The following is a 5,820-nucleotide window of genomic DNA, read 5'->3' on the forward strand; positions in this document are numbered from 1 at the left end:
TCTTTACCCTTTTCTGTCCTTGGTTTCTCAGCAACTTGATCATCCCTTGAGGCTGCCTCCCCCTCAGGTTGATCATTGTCCTCAATGATCACTTTGTTGTTCTCAATACCAGGTAACTCCTTGCCACTCCTCAGTGTAATGGCCTTGGCATATTCCTTGGGGTTGGGTTCTGGTTTTCCAGGTAGGTGACCTTGGTTCCTTGAGCTTGATGCCTGGTTTTGTTTCAGTTCCTTGATTTCCTGCTGCATAGTCTGTTGACCCTGAAGTATTTGTTGCAGAATACCAACCATATCTGTACCCATCTGTGGCTGCTGCTGAACCATTGGTGGCTGAAACTGTTGTTGAACCGGCGCCTGCTGTTGGAACTGTGGTGGACCAAACCCTGGTGGTGCCTTTGGCTGCTGTGAAGTGTAACCAGTGCCCTGAAATGGTTGCTGTTGCTGACCAAAACTCTGATTCTGACCAAATTGATTCTTGGGTTGGAATGACCCTTGAAAGTTGTTCTTGGGAACAAAGTTCTTTGGAGCTTGAGAATTGGGATAGACCTGGTCTTGTGGGTTAGCTACATTGGTGTTCCTGTAAGAGAGGTTTGGATTGGCATTACCATACTGATATCTTTGGAACCTCTGATTCCCAATGTAGTTGAGCTCCTCTTGGGTAAGACCTTCTTCACTTATGTTCTCAAAAATTTGAGAAGGTTCCTCATACTCTCCAACAAAATGCATTGGCTTCTGAGTGGTGAATTTCAGCTTGTCCAATTCACTCCTCAACTCCTTAACTTCTCTGGTGAGCCTCTGTTCTGAGCTTGAACCTTCAGACCTATTTGATCTGTCATAGTCTTCACCATAAGTGTCATTGCTCAATGCTAAGTTCTCCACTAGCTCTAAAGCAGCATGTATCTCTTTACCCAGAAAGTTCCCATTGGAAGCAGTATCCAGCTGGTTTCTAATCTTGGGAAGAGCTCCCCTATACAGTGTGCTGAGAAGAGAAGCCTCACTAAACCCATGGTGTGGGCATTGGTTTGTGTAGCTCCTGAATCTCTCATATGCTTCACCAAAACTTTCATTGCTGTGCTGAGTGAAGCTAGAGATTTGGGTCCTCAGTTTTGCAGTTCTTGAGGTGGAGAAGAACTTAGATAAGAAGGCTTGCTTGCATTGCTCCCAGGTTTGAATGGAGCCTCTTGGAAGATTCTTCTCCCATTGATGAGCTTTATCACCAAGACTGAATGGAAATAGTCTTAGCTTGAAGCTGTCTTCTGAAACTCCATTTATCTTGGTCAGATCACACACCTTATCAAACTGGTCCAAGTGTTCCAAGGGATCTTCCATTGCTAACCCATGGAACTTTGAGTTCTGGACCATATTCAGCAATGATGCTTTCACTTCAAAGTTGTTGTTTTGCACAGGTGGTGCCTGAATACCAGCTCCATACTGATGAGCATTGGCCCTGTCATTCTCTCCAACATAGACTTGGGGTTGCTCATATCTCCTTTGCTGTGGTTGGAAAGGGTGGGGTTGGTGGTGCACCTGGTGTCTTTGCTGAACATTGGCCTGATGCCTCTGTTGATGAGCTTGAGCTTGTCCCTGGTGGACATAAGCTTGTTGATGGTGCACCTGTTCCTGCTGAACATTACCCTGGTGAAGCCTTTGACCAACTCCAATACCAGCTCCATGACCTTGAGCTTGTTGCTCCTGAACTGGTTGTTCTATATCTACCACGTGATCTTCTTGTTCTGCCATCTCAGTCTGATCAATTTGTCTACCACGTCTGTCTCTTCTCCTCCTTGGTACCAAAAGGTTGATGTTGTCGTTTAGAGGAAAAGGAGGACCACAGCTTCTTGATCTAGACCTGGTGTTCATACACCTGAAATCACAAACAGAACTTGAAAGGAATCAGTAAAAATAAGAAAGTAAGCACTTGATCTCAAGAACAGATCAGAGCTTAATGCTAATCAAACCACAATTTGGCAACGGCGCCAATTGATAGACACGACTTTTTAGGGTCTCAGGGCTATCAATCCCCTTGTCAATGTAGCACAAAGAGGTTAATCAATCCAAGAATGTGGTGATAGACACTAAGCTATATGATCAAGTTCTTAATTCAAGCAAACAGGAGTGGGTTTTGATTAATTTAGAGAAAACTATAAACATAAACAGGTTTAAAGACAAATGACAATGACAAATGGTGTGAATATGATATGATGGAGGCATGAGATTCTAGACATGATAGATGGTTAGGGTGCTTTGGTGTTAAACTAGAAATGCTAATGACAATGATGAGACATGATTCAAGTGATTAAGAACTCTAATCTAGGTTAATCCTCTCATGAAGGTATTAACCCCTATACTAATCCATTTTCAAACCAAATTCCCATTTGTGAAATATGAATCAATATGCATTAATAAACAGTTCTCAATGATCATTCAAGCATTTAACAAATCATTCCCATGATGAAAAATTACTTAAACCTCTAACACAACTCTTTCAGGAATTTCATCAAACACTTTTGGTGCATGAAATTCCCAGAATCTAGATCTCAAGTGATTATCAAGGATCTAGCATAGAGAACAGTTGTTTAGAGAAATGAACCAATGAATCTAGCCCTAAGCACTCCTAATCTAACACTTTAGCACCCTAACCTACACATCTAGAACCTCATTAAGGTAACTACTCACTAATCATGATCAACACACTAGATCCTTTGCAAGATGTGTTGTTAATCATGATTAGAAGTTGATTTTGATGAATAGAAATGATGAACAAGATGGAAAGAAACTTCAAAACGATTTCAAACTCTCTAAAACAAAGTGTATTAAGTGGTTTTTCACAAAAGGGGAAAGAAGTCTAAAAGTAGATTCAGTGTTCTCTACAAATTAGGTCTAAAAACCTTATAAAGGAGGCTTGGGCGAAACGGGTCAACCCGGAACAAACCGGGTACTGACCCGGCCTTGATGGGCAAAGAAGGGTTTGCCGTGGCATGAAGATCGTGTCATTGGCCGAGGGTGCACAAAAGTTGCCACGGCCAAGTGTGGACCGTGGCATTGAAATCGCGGCATGTTTAACTTAGTCATCCTGGGCTGTCTGGACCATCTCTCGTTCCGGAGAGTGTAACTTCCTGAAGACCTGTCCGAATTGAGTTATTCCGGTTGCAGAAGACAGAGGACTCATTTATATCCAACTTTGATGAAGGAAGTTTCAGTGCTTGGGAAGTGTAAGGTTTCCTGGAGGGCATATCTTTGAAGTGCATTTACACGACCAGAGAGAGGCGTCTAAACATGTGTCCATTCCGGAGACCGTATCTTTCTGCTCAAAGCTCCGAATTGACTGATCTCGGATGTTCTGGAAAGAAGACTCAAATGTCTCTGATTCTCATGAAGGCCCCGGAAACTGAATCGGCCTGGAAGTTCACCGTCCTTCGCATCCTTCAAAACTGATCTGCTCGGTCCGGAATACCTGCGAGACAGGGGTTCCTTCCGACGAGCTTATCTCTCTGCTCACGCGTCCGAATTCCACGATTCCACTTGCTATGAGACCGTGCTCCAATGCTCTCCAACTTCTATGAAGGACCCGCCGTCTGAATCGGACCGGAAGGCTCCCCGGACAGGCGATTTCTGAGACTCGTTCAAACCCGGAGATTTTGGCCGATACACTTCGTTCGCGGTACATGGAAATGGCCGGTAAAGCTTCCCGCGGTACATGAAAATGGCCGGTAAAACCTTCCTGGCCAGCGAGAATGGCCGATAATCTCCCAAGACCCAATTTTTCCACTTTTTTCAAGCTTTGCTCACCATTCCACCTCCTGGATTCATCTTTTCAGCTCCATATTCACCTGATAGACACTCAAAACATGCAAAGACTCATTGGGACCTAATGCATCTCCTAAGTTCTAAAACAAACCCTAAGGACCTAAAATGCATGAAATAAAACATGATTTGGAATGATTTATGCAACCTAAATGATGCAAATTATGAACATATCAATGTCTTGTCTCTCCAGAAAAGGTAACCCTAAACACTAAAAGCCTTACCTTCAAAACAGCCATTTTGAATACCTAGCCTTGATTGCCTTGCTAAACTCTTTTTGATGAGAACCACTGGAACTTATAAATGAATGTTAAAAGCTAGTTGACTGGAGGATAGGTTTAAGTGTGTAGACTTTCGCATGACGGATCAACGGACTAGTTATGCTTGTGCTTTGGTGAGAATTTTCTAGACTATCCTTGATTTTAGCATAATGACTAACTCTGGTTTAGAAGCATGGTCTCTGAAATTTTGTTAGTTCCTGCGACTTTCAAACCTCTTTTTCAGGTTCAGATCTTTGGTTTTGTTTGAGGACAAGCTAAGGTTTAAGTTTGGGGGAGTTGATAACATCTGATTTTGACCACTTTTATGGATCACTTTCAATATCTTATGCAAGTGTTTTTACTCAGTTTTAAAGGTTTTATAAGTGTTTTCTATGATTTGGAGTTTTAAAAGGCTTTTTCATGTTTTGGAGTTAGATCTCAAGATATCATCAATGCACTGAAGGCCGATCAACACAAGCCCAGTCAACACAAGCCCACCGCGGCTGAGGAGGTTTCACCCCCGGTGGACCTATGTCCGAACCTCAGGAGCCCAACTAAGGCCCAAGACACTTCCTGCACTCATTTTACAAGCCCTAGATGCCCAAAACTTGGAGAAACACTATAAATACCCATTTTTAGGTCCTTTGTAAGAGAGCATTTTTCTTCTCTTTGAGAGAGAACTCATTCACAGTTTTAGGTTTTATTTTTGACATCTGTAGAAGTTTTTCTGCAACCTTGTTTCTTTTACTTTTCTTCTTCTTAGTTCTAAACCGATGATGATGTCTACCTCAGCCATGTCTGAGTAGTCACCTAGTTGGGTGAAAGGGTAATCCAAAGGGACCCCATGTTCGAATGACATCTAGGTTTTTAGGAAAAAGGATTTCGATTTTTAACATGATTCTCCCATTCATCCAATTCTCAAAGCGGTAATTCTGGATTGATCACCCAGAATCCGATCCTAAGTTTAATCCGAGCCACCAGAGTGTTGTATCTGGGTTGCCTGAACTGGATCTTATGGACGTCCCCGTTGTAGGAGACGAAAGCTACCTACGGAGGATACGTAAGGAGAGATGGATTCCGATATACAAAACATGTTCTTGTTCTGGCATGAGAGCGAGATTTAATTGCCATGAACAAGTGATTAGATGATTAGGGTGACGAGAGTTGGCTAATCTTACATGTGTCTATCCTAGTTTCAGAGTCATAGAAAATCCTTGCCTAAATTCCTTGAGTCTTAGAACATGAACTTTAAAGATGCACCTTGAACCCAGTGCATTTTCCTTATTGCCTTTCAACCGATTTTTACTTAAAGTTCTCTTTAATTCTTTGCATAATTAGATTTAGTGACAAACCAAAACCCTTTTTTATTAGATTAGGTTTACGATTGTTTTTAGCATCAGTTAGAAGTCCTCAACATACAGATCTATGTGGATTTGATCCCTAAGTACTACTGCGTTTGCTAAGCACTTGCAGCTTGTCTAGGGTAAAACTTGTTGTGCCCACTGCACTCACATCAGTCTCTGAATCAACTTCTTTGTATTGATCCAAAGCTAACTTGTAGGCTTCACTCTCTTCAGCCAAGTAGCCATGATCACCATGTTCTTTAGTCAAGGCTATTTGAAGGTGATCTTCAGTGTTCAACTCCTCTAAGAGCTCATCAGCTTTCTCATCCATAGTTTCCACATGGAAGACTTGTCCTTCTATGGTGGGCTTCTTCATCATCTATTTCACATCAAAATCGAGTCTCTCTGATCCAA

The 5,820-nt window shown here is 42.1% G+C and overlaps 1 non-coding gene across 1 annotated transcript; it reads left to right on the forward strand.

The window, feature by feature from the left end:
- The first annotated feature begins 999 nt into the window (after nucleotides 1-999).
- LOC112087903 lies at nucleotides 1,000-1,106 on the forward strand. Its single transcript, XR_002900310.1, has one exon. It is a non-coding gene; the product is annotated as a small nucleolar RNA R71 (small nucleolar RNA).
- The last annotated feature ends 4,714 nt before the right edge of the window (nucleotides 1,107-5,820 follow it).

This window comes from Eutrema salsugineum, unplaced genomic scaffold (assembly GCF_000478725.1).
Source record: "Eutrema salsugineum unplaced genomic scaffold, Eutsalg1_0 scaffold_16, whole genome shotgun sequence".
Classification (NCBI taxonomy): Eukaryota; Viridiplantae; Streptophyta; class Magnoliopsida; order Brassicales; family Brassicaceae; genus Eutrema; species Eutrema salsugineum.